Source organism: Drosophila biarmipes, unplaced genomic scaffold (genome assembly GCF_025231255.1).
Source record: "Drosophila biarmipes strain raj3 unplaced genomic scaffold, RU_DBia_V1.1 ptg000017l, whole genome shotgun sequence".
Lineage (NCBI taxonomy): Eukaryota > Metazoa > Arthropoda > Insecta > Diptera > Drosophilidae > Drosophila > Drosophila biarmipes.
In genome coordinates, this window is record NW_026114535.1 from 3,548,557 (window position 1) to 3,567,127 (window position 18,571).

General features: G+C 37.0%; 2 pseudogenes; both read left to right on the forward strand.

The window, feature by feature from the left end:
* The first annotated feature begins 3,558 nt into the window (after nucleotides 1-3,558).
* Nucleotides 3,559-8,562, forward strand: LOC127012056 (uncharacterized; annotated as a pseudogene).
* Nucleotides 8,563-12,556: 3,994 nt separating this feature from the next.
* LOC122818540 (uncharacterized) lies at nucleotides 12,557-13,781 on the forward strand (annotated as a pseudogene).
* Nucleotides 13,782-18,571: the final 4,790 nt, after the last annotated feature.

Below are 18,571 nucleotides of genomic sequence, written 5' to 3' on the forward strand. Positions count from 1 at the left end.
TCATTGACATGTGAAAGAAAGAAAGATGAGGAATACCGTTTACCCAGTGGCACACAGTTACATAACTATTTTTTTATCGTAGCCCTTACCTTAACTACACAAGAAGGCGGAATGTCGCTTTAAAAAATAGGCAACCCAGCGTCAGCAGCCCCGTAATCAACAATCTGGATATATAGTGGAGGAAGAGATCGATCATGCGTCATCTGTTACAAATGTGGAAAAGCTGGACATGTATCTACTGTCTGCCCGGATCGTCCACCAGTCAAAAGCAACACCATCAAAGATGTGAATATATGCACCGTACTTGAGCCCTTAGGAACTTTACTGCAGTCTGGTGAGTCGTTCCAATTTTACTTCGACTCCGGAGCCGAATGCACACTCATCAAAGAGACTGCATCGCTGAGATTCTCAGGCACTAGAATAAACAACGTAGTGACATTAAGGGGTATAGGTGGTAACTCCGTTTGTAGCACTTTACAGATTATTGCAAATGTTTTGATTTGTGAGCGTTCACCTGAAATCTTATTTCACGTAGCTTTAGATATTCATATTAAATACGAAGCTTTGATTGGTCGTGAAATTTTGAGCCAGGGCATCGTCGTGACAATTACATCAAGCGCTCTTACTTTATTTAGTGAAAAGTCTATATTACCTGTCGCAGTCTTCGAATGTACTCCTGACCTGGCCGATGTTGACACCGATTTGCATGGACCAGATAAAGATAGACTGCTATCAATATTACAAAAATTCTCAAATTCGTTCATAAACGGTATTCCACAGAGCCGCGTGATAACGGGACAGCTAGAAATTCGCTTGATTGATAGACATTCTATTCAAGAGCTGTTGGATGCGAACATTATAAGACCAAGTTCCTCTCCTTTTGCGAGTCCAATGTTAAATGTCCGAAAGAAAAATGGAACAGATCGTCTCTGACTATCGGGAGCTTAATGCCAATACTGTTTCCGACAAGTATCCGTTGCCACTTATATCGGACCAGATAGCTAGGTTGAGTGGGGCTAGGTTTTTCACGTGCATTGATATGGCCAGTGGTTTTCATCAGATTCCAATACATGCTAACTCTATTGAACGGCTTTTGTAAATCCAGAAGGACAGTACGAGTACTTGGCTATGCCTTTTGGTCTTAAAAGTGCGCCTTCGATATTCCAAAGGACTATTAATCGTGCCTTAGGTGATCTGGCTTATAAATATGCCATTGTTTATATGGACGATGTAATGATAGTCGCACGTACAAATGAAGAAGCTTTTGAGCGATTACAAATCACCCTGCAAACACTAGCCCAAGCAGGATTTTCTTTCAACATAAAGAAATGTTCCTTTCTAAAAACTTGTGTCGAATATTTAGGTTTTGAAGTTAGAGCAGATGAGATTCGACCGAATCCTGGGAAAATACGATCTCTAGTAGACTTACCGCCCCCGCAATCCGTCACTCAACGGAGACAATTTATTGGACTGGTCTCGTATTTTCGTCAGTTTGTACCTAAGTTTTCACAGTTTTTGTTACATAAAATCGAACCCAAGCCTAGAGTTATCGAATACTTTAGTAAACGGACCTCGCCAGCGGAATCGCGTTATCATTCATACGAACTGGAAACACTTGCAATTTACAATGCTATTAAGCATTTTCGCCATTACCTACAGGGTCGAAATTTCGTCGTGTTTACTGACTGCAATTCGCTCAAAGCCTCTCGCACAAAAGTAGAACTAACCCCTAGAGTTCATAGGGGGTGGTCATACATGCAATCTTTTGAGTTTGATATTCAGTATAGGCCAGGTGAAAGAATGGCTCACGTAGATTTTCTGTACAGAAATCCTATATCAAAAGATTGCGTCAAGTCAAAAGGTACAATGGAAAAACATATAGATTTGACAGAGATCACTGACAATTGCTTGTTAGCTGAGCAGCAACGCGACGAGGAAACGTCGTCTATTGTTTCTGAATTGCGTAGCGATGATCTTGCTGAGGATTTGGCCGAAACATATGAATTAAGGGCAGAAACACTATATAGAAAAATTCAAAGGAATGGGAAAACTCGTTGCCTCCCTATTATCCCATAGCCGTTTAGGTGGTCTGCCGTTAATAATGTGCACGAGTCCAATATGCACCTTGGGAGGGAGAAAACCCTTGAGAAAATGTATGAGTATTATTGGTTCGAAAGGATGTCCAAGTATGTTCGCAAATTTGTCGACAACTGTATTACATGCAGACTGTCAAAATCTCTATCTGGCAGGGTACAAGCTCAATTGCATCCTATACCGTCCCGTGGCATACAGTCCACATGGACCTTACAGGGAAGCTTAGTGGTAAAAATGATCAGAAGGAGTATATAATCGTATCAATAGACGCGTTCACGAAGTTTGTTTCTTTGTCCAATACAGTGAGGCTGGATACAGAAAGTTGTATTAAGGCTTTAAAGTCCCTAATATCATTGTTTGGTTTCCCTTCTCGTCTGATTGCAGATCAGGGACGGAGTTTTTGTTGTACAGCATTCCGTGATTTCTGCTGTTAAAAATTGATTTACATTTGATCGCCACAGGCGCTAGTCGGGCCAATGGCCAAGTAGAGCGAGTTATGAGTACTCTAAAATCTGTGCTAACGGCGTACCTATTGTCGAAAATAAAAATGTTGTTGATATTGACCAAGTTAGAGAAATGGCAAAGCAAAACATGGAAAAGAATGCCTGTTATGATAAAGCTAGATTTGATAAATCTAAGGCTACTATTATAAGACACAAGGTCGGTGACTACGTATTGCTTAATAACGAAGAGAATTTTTGAGACGTATGCCAGAGAAGGGGATTGCCACAGAATTGGATGATGAGTGTGATGACGAAGAAGCCATGGAGCTTAATGATGAAGGTGGTGATGGAGATACCTCAGATCAAGCCGGTGAGGGCTGTGATTTTGAAAAAGAATGAAATTTTTAAAATGATCGCTGAATTGTTATTTGGCAGGCTTATGAATCAAACTGCGAGTTTATGATGGCCGGTTTGCCAGATATAAGCTGTGGGCTAAATGAACACACCTATTGACTGGCCAGTTTATCTTATGGATGACTGTGAGCAAGTTGATGACATGGTTAAAGAACATGATCGCTATATGGAAAAAAATATGAAGATAAGATATCAAAGATTAAGAGAAACTTTGAAATAATTTTGTTTGATTTTTATTTAATAAGAAAAAAAAATGTGAAACCATCTTGAACTTTATTTTTGTGTAGAACATAAGAGAATAAATTTTGTAAACCTACACTCCCGAGGACGTGAGATAGGTCAGGAAGGACGTGTCGCATATTGTTTTGGAAATTCAAATTACAACGATTATTTGTTGGTACACTCTTGTTTTACTTCTTATTGTTTCTCGGTTCTTTCGTGCGAGACGGATAGGCAATTCCATGAGCGCAGTCTGAGCGTGGGCGTGAGTGAGACAAATAGTGTTCGTCATAACTCACCACACTATGCGTGTGTATTCGAGGGTAAAGGAAATGAGAAGAAACGAACGTGAGTTCGAGCGGCAGACTAAAAAGTGAAGCTAGAGATCATGCCACGCGCCAGAAAACGCTTCGCCGAAAGTCCAGTCGAGGACTTTGATACTGGATCTTCGTCATCAGAAGTGGGATTACCTCCGCCTCCATCCAATGACGCAAATCTCCTAGCTATCCTGGAATTGCAAAATCGTAATTTCGCCGAACTGATAAAACAAGTGCAGTGCTCTCAAAATGAGCCAAAAGATATCAAAACCATTGCACTGCCAAAGTTCAACCCCGATCGTGCAGGATCAGACGCGCTGTCCTGGTGTTCAACAGTCGACTACATTTTGTCTGAAAATCAGCTCGTGGGTAGCGCTCTTGTAATGGCGCTCAGCAAATCACTGGAAGGCACCGCATCACACTGGCTCTCGCAGACATGTTTTTCCGGCATTACATGGACGCAGTTCCGAGAATTCTTTTGGCAACATTTTTCTGGAACGGAGACTTTGGCCGCCACCGTTATGAATTTGCTAAATGGACGCCCAAATGAAGGAGAGTGCTTGTCGTTGTATGGGAGTAGAATGGTCACATCCCTTATGGCCCGCTGGAATTCGCTCAGCGTCGAGCAAATTGTAGTATCCGTTACGTTGGCACACGCAGCTGGGGTAGATAAAAGATTGCGCCGTTTGTTCTTTACCACGGATATCCAAACCAGAAACGAGCTGCATCAGGAACTCAAAGCCTTTTCGTTTGACGCCAGACAGAGCCACGTAGAGACAACGTACCAGTACTACAAGGAAAAAGAATCAGCGCTATGCCTCACATCACGTGTTACAACTGTGGCAAACCCGGCCACAAGAAGACGGAATGTCGATTTAATAAGATATCAACGATTAAGAGAAACTTTGAAATAATTTTGTTTGATTTTTATTTAATAAGAAAAAAAAATGTGAAACCATCTTGAACTTTATTTTTGTGTAGAACATAAGAGAACAAATTTTGTAAACCTACACTCCCGAGGACGTGAGATAGGTCAGGAAGGACGTGTCGCATATTGTTTTGGAAATTCAAATTACAACGATTATTTGTTGGTACACTCTTGTTTTACTTCTTATTGTTTCTCGGTTCTTTCGTGCGAGACGGATACGCAATTCCATGAGCGCAGTCTGAGCGTGGGCGTGAGTGAGACAAATATTGTTAGTCATAACTCACCACACTATGTGTGTGTATTCGAGGGTAAAGGAAATGAAAAGGAAGGAACGTGAGTTCGAGCGGCAGAATAAAAAGTGAAGCTAGAGATCATGCCACGCGCCAGAAAACGCTTCGCCGAAAGTCCAGTCGAGGACTTTGATACTGGATCTTCGTCATCAGAAGTGGGATTACCTCCGCCTCCATCCAATGACGCAAATCTCCTAGCTATCCTGGAATTGCAAAATCGTAATTTCGCCGAACTGATAAAACAAGTGCAGTGCTCTCAAAATGAGCCAAAAGATATCAAAACCATTGCACTGCCAAAGTTCAACCCCGATCGTGCAGGATCAGACGCGCTGTCCTGGTGTTCAACAGTCGACTACATTTTGTCTGAAAATCAGCTCGTGGGTAGCGCTCTTGTAATGGCGCTCAGCAAATCACTGGAAGGCACCGCATCACACTGGCTCTCGCAGACATGTTTTTCCGGCATTACATGGACGCAGTTCCGAGAATTCTTTTGGCAACATTTTTCTGGAACGGAGACTTTGGCCGCCACCGTTATGAATTTGCTAAATGGACGCCCAAATGAAGGAGAGTGCTTGTCGTTGTATGGGAGTAGAATGGTCACATCCCTTATGGCCCGCTGGAATTCGCTCAGCGTCGAGCAAATTGTAGTATCCGTTACGTTGGCACACGCAGCTGGGGTAGATAAAAGATTGCGCCGTTTGTTCTTTACCACGGATATCCAAACCAGAAACGAGCTGCATCAGGAACTCAAAGCCTTTTCGTTTGACGCCAGACAGAGCCACGTAGAGACAACGTACCAGTACTACAAGGAAAAAAAATCAGCGCTATGCCTCACATCACGTGTTACAACTGTGGCAAACCCGGCCACAAGAAGACGGAATGTCGATTTAATAAAGAGACAACCCAGCGTCAGCAGCCCCGTAATCAACAATCTGGATATACTGGAGGAAGAGATCGATCATCCGTCATCTGTTACAAATGTGGAAAAGCTGGACATGTATCTACTGTCTGCCCGGATCGTCCGCCAGTCAAAAGCAACACCATCAAAGGTGTGATTATATGCACCGTACTTGAGCCCTTAGGAACTTTACTGCAGTCTGGTGAGTCGTTCCAATTTTACTTCGACTCCGGAGCCGAATGCACACTCAGGCACTAGAATAAACAACGTAGTGACATTAAGGGGTATAGGTGGTAACTCCGTTTGTAGCACTTTACAGATTATGGCAAATGTTTTGATTTGTGAGCGTTCATCTGAAATCTTATTTCACGTAGTTTTAGATATTCATATTAAATACGAAGCTTTGATTGGTCGTGAAATTTTGAGCCAGGGCATCGTCGTGACAATTACATCAAGCGCGCTTACTTTATTTTGTGAAAAGTCTATATTACCTGTCGCAGTCTCCAAATTTACTCCTGATCTGGCCGATGTTGACACCGATTTGCATGGACCAGATGAAGATAGACTGCTATCAATATTACAAAAATTCTCAAATTCATTCATTAACGGTATTCCACAGAGCCGCGTGATAACGGGACAGCTAGAAATTCGCTTGATTGATAGACATTTTATTCAAGAGCTGTTGGATGCGAACATTATAAGACCAAGTTCCTCTCCTTTTGCGAGTCCAATGTTAAATGTCCGAAAGAAAAATGGAACAGATCGTCTCTGACTATCGGGAGCTTAATGCCAATACTGTTTCCGACAAGTATCCGTTGCCACTTATATCGGACCAGATAGCTAGGTTGAGTGGGGCTAGGTTTTTCACGTGCATTGATATGGTTTTCATCAGATTCCAATACATGCTAACTCTATCGAACGGCTTTTGTAACTCCAGAAGGACAGTACGAGTACTTGGCTATGCCTTTTGGTCTTAAAAGTGCGCCTTCGATATTCCAAAGGGCTATTAATCGTGCCTTAGGTGATCTGGATTATAAATATGCCATTGTTTATATGGACGATGTAATGATAGTCGCACGTACAAATGAAGAAGCTTTTGAGCGATTACAAATCACCCTGCAAACACTAGCCCAAGCAGGATTTTCTTTCAACATAAAGAAATGTTCCTTTCTAAAAACTTGTGTCGAATATTTAGGTTTTGAAGTTAGAGCAGGTGAGATCCGACCGAATCCTGGGCAAATACGATCTCTAGTAGACTTACCGCCCCCGCAATCCGTCACTCAACTGAGACAATTTATTGGACTGGTCTCGTATTTTCGTCAGTTTATACCTAAGTTTTCACAGTTGCTAAAACCCCTCTATGTTCTTTCTTCAAAAAGTATAACATTTTTATGGAAATTAGAGCATCAGCAGATACGACAGGAAGTGATTCGTATCCTGACTATTGAACCCCTTCTGACTATTTTCGATCCCCTATTCCCTATTGAACTTCATATAGATGCGAGTGCTGATGGCTATGGCGCAATTTTGTTACATAAAATCGAACCCAAGCCTAGAGTTATCGACTACTTTAGTAAACGGACCTCGCCAGCGGAATCGCGTTATCATTCATACGAACTGGAAACACTTGCAATTTACAATGCTATTAAGCATTTTCGCCATTACCTACAGGGTCGAAATTTCGTCGTGTTTACTGACTGCAATTCGCTCAAAGCCTCTCGCACAAAAGTAGAACTAACCCCTAGAGTTCATAGGGGGTGGTCATACATGCAATCTTTTGAGTTTGATATTCAGTATAGGCCAGGTGAAAGAATGGCTCACGTAGATTTTCTGTACAGAAATCCTATATCAAAAGATTGCGTCAAGTCAAAAGGTACAATGGAAAAACATATAGATTTGACAGAGATCACTGACAATTGCTTGTTATCTGAGCAGCAACGCGACGAGGAAACGTCGTCTATTGTTTCTGAATTGCGTAGCGATGATCTTGCTGAGGATTTGGCCGAAACATATGAATTAAGGGCAGAAACACTATATAGAAAAATTCAAAGGAATGGGAAAACTCGTTGCCTCCCTATTATCCCATAGCCGTTTAGGTGGTCTGCCGTTAATAATGTGCACGAGTCCAATATGCACCTTGGGTGGGAGAAAACCCTTGAGAAAATGTATGAGTATTATTGGTTCGAAAGGATGTCCAAGTTTGTTCGCAAATTTGTCGACAACTGTATTACATGCAGACTGTCAAAATCTCTATCTGGCAGGGTACAAGCTCAATTGCATCCTATACCGTCCCGTGGCATACAGTCCACATGGACCTTACAGGGAAGCTTAGTGGTAAAAATGATCAGAAGGAGTATATAATCGTATCAATAGACGCGTTCACGAAGTTTGTTTCTTTGTCCCATACAGTGAGGCTGGATACAGAAAGTTGAAATGAAATGTTGTTGATATTGACCAAGTTAGAGAAATGGCAAAGCAAAACATGGAAAAGAATGCCTGTTATGATAAAGGTAGATTTGATAAATCTAAGGCTACTATTATAAGACACAAGGTCGGTGACTACGTATTGCTTAATAACGAAGAGAGTCATCACACAAAACTAGACCCTAAGTTTAGAGGACCATTCTTAGTGACCGAAATATTAGAAGGAGATCGGTATAGACTTAAGGTGTTAAATAATAATAGGACATATAAATATTCTCACGAATTTTTGAGACGTATGACAGAGAAGGGGATTGCCACAGAATTGGATGATGAGTGTGATGACGAAGAAGCCATGGAGCTTAATGATGAAGGTGGTGATGGAGATACCTCAGATCAAGCTTGTGAGGGCTGTGATTTTGAAAAAGAATGAAATTTTTAAAATGATCGGTGCATTGTTATTTGGCAGGCTTATGAATCAAACTGCGAGCTGTTTATGATGGCCGATTTGCCCAGATATAAGCTGTGGGCTAAATGAACACACCTATTGACTGGCCAGTTTATCTAATGGATGACTGTGTGCAAGTTGATGACATGGTTGAAGAACATGATCGCTATATGGAAAAAAATGAAGATAAAATATAAACGAATAAGAGAAACTTTGAAATAATTTTGTTTGATTTTTATTTAATAAGAAAAAAAAAGTGAAACCATCTTGAACTTTAATTTTGTGTAAAACATATTCTCTTAAGTTTTGTAAACCTACACTCCCGAGGACGTGAGATAGGTCAGGAAGGCCGTGTCGCATATTGTTTTGGAAATTCAAATTATAACGATTATTTGTTGGTACACTCTTGTTTTACTTCTTATTGTTTCTCGGTTCTTTCGTGCGAGACGGATAAGCAATTCCATGAGCGTAGTCTGAGCGTGGGCGTGAGTGAGACAAATAGTGTTCGTCATAACTCACCACACTATGCGTGTGTATTCGAGGGTAAAGGAAATGAGAAGGAACGAACGTGAGTTCGAGCGGCAGACTAAAAAGTGAAGCTAGAGATCATGCCACGCGCCAGAAAACGCTTCGCCGAAAGTCCAGTCGAGGACTTTGATACTGGATCTTCGTCATACATATATCGAGCTGCTTGACACCATTCAAAGGTTTCCAGGACCTTAAAATAGAGATTGTAAAATAAAAATAACATTTTAAGTTTTAGAATTCCCACATAGTCTAGTTTCGAACATAACCTTTGAACGGAACATAAGATTTTAAAAAATAAGGTGTTATTTGACGCTTATAGGGGCATAATCTGCGAAATTTATTCCTTAAGGTCTGAAAAAACAATACTTTCTTAAAGTTCTTTTCAATTTCCATTGTTTTTACCAAAGCAATTACTATTGACATTAAATTCCTTTTTGATTTTACGATACATTTTGGTGGTGTATCATCAGACATGGAGAAACATCGTTGTTCAAGGACATTGATGTTGTTTTTGATGTTTTTTGCGAAAAACATCGATTTTTCATCGATTCGATGTTTTACATACAAAATAAGCAGTTTTTGTGTAGTATACTTTTATTTTATTTTAATTTGTAATCTTTAAAAATAAAAATGTAATAATTAATAATTTTTAATTCACTTTTTAAAAAAAGAATAAAAGAAAACCAAATTAAAATAAAATTGTTCATTATATACATGGTCCACTTCGGTAGTATATTGAAATATCATTACTTTGTAAATAAAATTTAAACAAAAAAAACAAATTTAATATCATTGTTCAGTATATACATGATCCAAAAAAATAACTCTTATCAGGGATATTGAATTATCCCTACTATGCTGTCACAAACAAAAGTAACTAAGATAACAATATTCTGTTAATAATTTATAATTATATTATATGAAGTACATATGTACTTATGGGCAAACATCGATGTTGCACCGGTAAATACGATGTTGGCGATGTTTCGAAAACATCGATGTGATCGATGCTGGCACCTCTAATATATAGTTCGCATTCGGAGACAGCTTAGCACAAAGAAAATCAATGTTATAAACACTTTATTGAAAACATTAAGCTTAACTTATTTACTTCAGCCATAGTTTAAGATGTTTTGCTGTATGTTGTGTCCCGTTTCCATTTGTTCCCTGTAACTTTCTCAAAAACTGTGTTTGCGCCAATAGGAAAATTGTATGGTATGTCCGTTTTTTTCGAGGGGAAAATGTACAGGAAATTTTTTCGAAGTCCCCCTGAATTTTCCCTACACCTTATACTTATTTTTCATGGAACTTTCTCGTTTCCCATCGGAAATTCGCGATTTTTCCAGGGACTTTCCCGTGCAAAGGAAACGTCCCAGGGAAATCGCGTCGGATATTCGCGATTTTTCCAGGGACTTTCAACTTTTCAAATATTGAATTTAAAATACATACATATTAATTTACTTTTAACTTTATTTTATTTAAATTGTATTATTAAAATGTTCTGTTGAATAACAACTATTATTTGCAAGTCTATGTTTTTTTTAATAATTTGCCTTTAATGTTTAACATCGCTTTTTGGTCCGGGTCCTCGGAATCCCTTTCCAACGCTCCTGAAAAAAAATAAAGGCATGTGCTTAAAAATATGTGTTTTACTTGTATATTTACCTTTTCAAATTGTTTAATACCCTTTCTGGGATTTCATCACGCCACTTTCGGGTAACCGAACCATCATTTTTTGGGTTATGTTATAAAACCCATAAAAAATCTCAAAAAAGGGACGATCTTTAAACGCGAATCAACGCACAACATATTCAACTTAAGAAAGCCCTTACCTGACTTGATTTTTTTCAAAAAATATTACTTTTATAAATAAATCTTTCTGCTTCTCTTTTCATAACTCAAAAAGGGTAATATCCGAAGATCTGCCTCTCATTTTTTGCCGAACGCGCGTTCGTCGGAAGTCTTTCTCTGCTGACTTCGACAGCAGCATACAGTTTTAGGCAGAAAAAAAACAAAACAGCTTTTTGCGCTTGGCAGCGGGACTGCAGAACTGAAGAGTTTAAAGAATTTTCCTACATCACTCTAAACAGCAGTCTTAATAGTTACGAAATTACTCTTTAATTTCAGAAATCATACATCACGCGTGAATTCTCAGTGGCAGGTCACACCATAGCATTCCATTCCATATAAACCCTACTTCGAGAAGTTCGCATTTTCACGGGTGATAGCTTCAAATGACAATCATGATTTAACGCATGCCTTCTACTTATTTGGCAAGGCATGACTCAGGACACGAACACTGATATGTTTTCTATTCTTATTTGAGTATATTGTCAAGTAATAACACTGAAATCAAATATACTCGTAAGTCTTAAACATATTTTAGTTATGTATTGTTGAAGTAAGAGTTATTTTGCCTGCTGAAATGTCACTCAGAGTTGACTCCAAAGGGTATATACAGAATTACAAATTTTTAGTGACGGCCCGATCATAGCAAATCATAAAAGAATTGCATTCCAAGACTTTACAAATTTTAACTGATTTTGGAAGAAAAGGCAGTGGCAGTGAACATTTAGAAAATTAGAGCTGTTGGTAAAGGTGGGGAGTCTTATAAGTTTATTTTTATGTTTATTCTCACAGAAACAATAAATAAATAAATAAACGAGACCTCTTTTTTACTAAAGTACTAGGACCAAAGCTAATGGCTTGAGATGTTCATTACTCATAGAGTAAAAGAGTACACTTTATTTGTCAGAAAGTATATAACAAGTAGAAGTATGATAATTTTTCAAATCAAACCCATTAGGTATATATATTCTTGATCAAGATCACTAGCCGATTCGACCTAGCCATGTCCCTCTGTCCGTCCGTTCGTATGAAAGATGACTAACTACGCACCGCACTTTTGTTACGCAAATATAACGCAAATACAAACCGCGCAAAACTGTGACGCTAGGAAAACAAATTTGAATGAAACGTATTAGTATCGTCAGTACCTATCGACTGCCATAAAAAAAAGTTTTCCACGATCGCCACATCCTCTATCTGTCCAATTTTATTAAATTAATTTCGATTAGGTTAATGTAAACTTTAAATTATGAAAAACATTGGTGGGAGCGCTGAACGGAGATTCTCGCTCTTTGCTTTACAAGTCTCTCCATTGTGACCAGCTGTTCATTGACATGAGAAAGAAAGATGAGGAATACCGTTTACCCAGTGGCACACAGTTACATAACTATTTTTTTTATCGTAGCCCTTACCCTAACTGATCACGTAATAGAAACTATATAATAGGTCGAATCACCAATTGGATGGGTTAGGTCAAGTTCAATATAACATTGATAAATTTATCATATGTTTTTTTTTTTTGTGTACCTTTTGTAAACTAGTTTAGCTAAGCACAAATGGCTAGTGAAAAAAATAATTCAAATATTGCTTGTCCTTAAGTATTTTTTCAAATATCATTATACTTTTTTCATATCCAAGGTACAATATAATTTTAAATATTAGGCAACCCTAGTGTATTTACAGTGTAGATGACATAGCCATTTTTACCATTTGTTAAAATACTTCCTGTGCTATTTATAGAGTATTTGGCGTTAACAACAACTATTTTCATCTCAGACCAAATTAATTTATATTTTTAGTCATTGTTCAACGCATCGCGGGCATTACATTAACTATCGCAATGAATTGGACAATACTTATTGCTACATTTATAAACTTTTTGACATTGTCCACCCAAATTCAACAATTTGAAGTCAGCGGTGTTCGAGCAGAACTAATACCGGACCACTTTTATAAAGCCATCGAAAAGTCAGATAGCAGTAAACAAAATCTCCAAATCAAGTTACAACACTTCTTGGAAAGAATACACAAAAATTTGACAGTGACGACTTTGTTTAGTGATTCCGAAAATAATGTTACAAGCGTAGAAAACATTATCCTTCGCTTGCAAGAATTATCAACATTTTTTTTACAAATCTTCAATAAGTACATAATCATTTTCTACTGATAGTTTTTTGTTTTTTGAAATGTCAAAAAATTCAAGTCGCGAACTATTATTAAGACTAAGGCAAATTCCAACAGCTTAACCATCATTAGTAAAAATTTATCTTACAAACTACTTTGCTGAAATGGAATTCTTTCACACTATACTTTCAGAAATCATTGACGAAGCAATGGAATATAGTTTAGAAACCCTTAGAGCTATTGAAAAAATATTTTCCTACTACGCTGATACTCAAAATAATATTTTAGAAATTTGGAAATTGAAGCTCAATTTGGATTGCTACAATATATTTACATGTAAAAACTAAAAAAGACGGCTTTTCGGAATTACGATTTCGTCGAAAGGCTACAATGCAAGATAATACATTAAAATCGACAACCAATATTTTTTTTTACGTTTATACAAATTTATATTATTTAGAGAAAAAGTATAGCTGAAATGGAAACACCTTTTATATACTCATATTTTTTTATAATGACAAAGAGTAGAATCTAAAAATAATTTTTTGTGCGCACCTGACAGCATTTTATTTCAATAAATAAGACTTCTGCATATGTAAATCCAACAACTCTGATACTTGCTTTATAGGGATATTGTGTATAATAGATAAGCGAATACGTTTCCAATTCAATTAAATATGTGAAACAAAAACCCCTATAAAAAGATTTAAAAAAAATATCGCACCTTAAAGAAACCAAAGTTCTGACACCAACTTTTGTGACCAAAAACAATTTTACATTCGAAAAAATAAATAACCAATTTATAAAGATTTGTAAGGTTTTATTCCTACGAACATTTTATGTTCTACGCTCTATATATCTATTTTTCATTGACACAGTCGTCTGTCTGTCCGTGTGCTATAAAGCTATAAGACAAGTTTTTCACGTCAATGCGCCTTGTCAATTCTAACGCCCACAGCCGCTCTTGAAAAATTGTCCGTATGAAAGCTGATATTTCAGTAATTATAAAAGCTAATATTGACATTTAATATACTAGTTTAGAAGGCGGTCATGTCTGATCGTTTTTATCAGCAGTCTTTAACACTGCGCCGACTTTTCTGCTTACGTCGACAAAAGCACAGAGTTTTTTTTTTTTGTCTGCTTATATGTATGTCAAACACTGCTTACTCCATTTCCGCAGAATTGAAATTTCTTAGTGACCCTTTAGTTCCAAGGAAAATTGTATAGGATGTCCGTTTATTCCGAAGGGAAAATGCAAAGGGGATTTTTTCGAAGTCCCTTCGGTTTCCCCTGTTCCTTATACTCATTTGTTGTATGGCCTGTTTCCTGCAAAGGAAACGTCCCAGGAAAATCCCTTCGGAAATTCGCGATTCCTGTGAAATCCCTTACAAGGGACACGTTCCATGGAAAACCCATCGGAATTTCACGATTTTTCCAAGGACTTTCACCTGCAAGGAAACTCCCCAGGGAAATCCTAGCGATTTTTTCATCACTTTCCACCTTTCCAAAAATTCAATTTAAAATACATACATATTAATTTACTTTTCATTATGTTTTTGTTAAATTATATAATTTAAATCTATGTTTTTTGAGCTAATTTGTTTTTAATGTTTTTCATAGCTTTGCTTAAACATTTGTCCAGGTGCAGGGAATCCCTTTCCAACGCTCCTGGGAAAAATAAATTCATGTGCTTAAAAATATACTGTTTAAAGACCTTTGAGGGATTTCATTTTTGGGTTATGTTATAAAACCTATAAAAATTTTAAAAAGGCACTTTTTTAAACGTGGATCAATGCACAACATTTTCAACTTAAGGAATCACTTACCTGACTTGATTTATTTCAAAAAATATTACTTATATAAATAAATTAAAATAAGTCGCAGTGAAACATTTAAACAGTCGCTGCTTCTCTTTTCATAGCTCAAACAGAATACACCAGGTCTTTTTCTTCTTTCTGAACATATCGGAGACGAAACATAACGGAGAGACGCAAAAAAGAGCACCGACCGAAGGTTGCTCTTTGAGAGCAGAGGGCAAGCAGATTATAAGACACAAAAAGAGAGGGTAATATCCGAAGATCTGCCTCTCTTTTTTTGGCGAACGCGCGTTCGCCGGAAGACTTTAACGCTGCTCCGAATTCTCTGCTGACTTCGACAGCAGCATACAGTTTTAGGCAGAAAAAAAATAAAACAGCTCTTTGCGCTCGGCGGCGGGACTGCAGAACTGAAAGGTTTAAAGAATTTTCCTACATCACTCCGGACAGCAGTCTTAATAGTTACGAAATTACCCTTTAGTTTCAAAAATACATCACGCGTGAATTCCCAGTGGCAGGTCAACTGTCACGCCATAGCATTCCATTCCATACAAACCCTAATTCGGGTTGTTCGCATTTTCACAGGTGACAGCTTCAAATGACAATCGTGGTTTAACGCATGCCTTCTATTTGTTTGGCAAGGCATGACTCAGGACACGGACATTGATTTGTTTTCTATCCTTTTCTGTTTCTACTTTGTCGGATTTTTAACCAACTTATTTGAGTATATTGTCTGTTCACTATTTGTTAGGGTAGTTCAGGATGTCAAGTAATAACACTGAAATAAAATATAAGTCTTAAACATATTTTAGTTATGTATTGTTGAAGTGAGAGTTGTTTTGCCTGCTGAAATGTCACTCAGAGTTGCCTCCAAAGGGTATATACAGAATTACAAATTTTTAGTGACGGCCCGATCATAGCAAATCATAAAAGAATTGCATTCCAAGACTTTACAAATTTTAACTGATTTTGGGAGAAAAGGCAGTGGCAGTGAACATTTAGAAAATTAGAGCTGTTGATAAAGGTGAGGAGTCTTATAAGTTTATTTTTATGTTTATTCTCACAGAAAAAATAAATGAACCGAGACCTCTTTTTTACTAAAGTACTAGGACCAAAGCTAATGGCTTGAGATGTTCATTACTCATAGAGTAAAAGAGTACACTTTATTTGTCAGAAAGTATATAACACGTAGAAGTATGATAATTTTTCAAATCAAACCCATTAGGTATATATATTCTTGATCAAGATCACTAGCCGATTCGACCTAGCCATGTCCCTCTGTCCGTCCGTTCGTATGAAAGATGACTAACTACGCAGCGCACTTTTGTTACGCAAATATAACGCAAATACAAACCGCGCAAAACTGTGACGCTAGGAAAACAAATTTGAATGAAACGTATTAGTATCGTCAGTACCTATCGACTGCCATAAAAAAAGTTTTCCACGATCGCCACATCCTCTATCTGTCCAATTTTATTAAATTAATTTCGATTAGGTTAATGTAAACTTTAAATTATGAAAAACATTGGTGGGAGCGCTGAACGGAGATTCTCGCTCTTTGCTTTACAAGTCTCTCCATTGTGACCAGCTGTTCATTGACATGAGAAAGAAAGATGAGGAATACCGTTTACCCAGTGGCACACAGTTACATAACTATTTTTTTTATCGTAGCCCTTACCCTAACTGATCACGTAATAGAAACTATATAATAGGTCGAATCACCAATTGGATGGGTTAGGTCAAGTTCAATATAACATTGATAAATATATCATATGTTATTTTTTTTTGTGTACCTTTTGTAAACTAGTTTAGCTAAGAAAAAATGGCTAGTGAAAAAAATAATTCAAATATTGCTTGTCCTTAAGTAATTTTTCAAATGTCATTATACTTTTTTCATATCCTAGGTACAATATAATTTTAAATATTAGGCAACCCTAGTGTATTTACAGTGTAGATGATATAGCCATTTTTACCATTTGTTAAAATACTTCCTGTGCTATTTATAGAGTATTTGGCGTTAAAAACAACTATTTTCATCTCAGACCAAAGTAATTTATATTTTTAGTCATTGTTCAACGCATCGCGGGCATTACATTAACTATCGCAATGAATTGGACAATACTTATTGCTACATTTATAAACTTTTTGACATTGTCCACCCAAATTCAACAATTTAAAGTCAGCGGTGTTCGAGCATAACTAATACCGGACCACTTTTTTAAAGCCATCGAAAAGTCAGATAGCAGTAAACAAAATCTGCAAATCACGTTACAACACTTCTTGGAAAGAATACACAAAAATTTGACAGTGACGACATTATTTAGTGATTTCGAAAGTAATGTTACAAGCGTAGAAAACATTATCCTTCGCTTGCAAGAATTATCAACATTTTTTTACAAATCTTCAATAAGTACAAAATCATTTTCTACTGATAGTTTTTTGTTTTTTGAAATGTCAAAAAATTCAAGTCGCGAACTTTCACACTATACTTTCAGAAATCATTGACGAAGCAATGGAATATAGTTAAGAAACCCTTGAAGCTATTGAAAAAATATTTTCCTACTACGCTGATACTCAAAATATTATTTTAGAAAATTGGAAATTGAAGCTCAATTTGGATTGCTACAAGCTCTATGTTGAGTTTTTACAACATTATTCAGCCAAGGTATTTAAATGTGCCGCTGGGGATAATCTTCAAGTGGTTTATGATGTGTATTCTGTGACAAAGCTTAATGTCAAATATATTATGGCACAGCTTGAGTTCCGCATCCAACGTCTTTTCAAATTGCTTTATGAATAGAGTTTTACTACACGATGTAAATTTGTCTTCAGCGCGGAACGAGATTTTAGAATTTTATTTAGCAAACTTGCCGACTTAGAAATATATTTACATGTAAAAACTAAAAAAGACAGCTTTTCGGCATTACGATTTCGTCGAAAGGCTACAATGCAAGATAAAACATTAAAATCGACAATTAACAATTGTATCCCCATTGGGTTTCCACATAGTCAAATGTCATTTGATCTAAATAAATGCTTTTATTTCCTATAAACAAAAAATAAATAATGTACATAATAATGTAATTATAATAATAAATACACTTGACCAATATTTTTTTTTACGTTTATACAAATTTATATTATTTAGAGAAAAAGTATAGCTGAAATGGAAACACCTTTTATATACTCATATTTTTTTTTAATGACAAAGAGTAGAATCTAATAATAATTTTTTGTGCGCACCTGACAGCATTTTATTTCAATAAATAAGACTTCTGCATATGTAAATCCAACAACTCTGATACTTGCTTTAAAGGGATATTGTGTAGATAAGCGAATACGTTTCCAATTCAATTAAATATGTGAAACAAAAACCCCTATGAAAAGATTTAAAAAAAATATCGCACCTTAAAGAAACCATAGTTCTGACACCAACTTTTGTGACCAAAAACAATTTTACATTCGAAAAAATAAATAACCAATTTATAAAGATTTGTAAGGTTTTATTCCTACGAACATTTTATGTTCTACGCTCTATATATCTATTTTTCATTGACACAGTCGTCTGTCTGTCCGTGTGCTATAAAGCTATAAGACAAGTTTTTCACGTCAATGCGCCTTGTCAATTCTAACGCCCACAGCCGCTCTTGAAAAATTGTGACATTTAATATACTAGTTTAGAAGGCGGTCATGTCTGATCGTTTTTATCAGCAGTCTTTAACACTGCGCCGACTTTTCTGCTTACGTCGACAAAGGCACAGTGTTTTTGTCTGCTTATATGTATG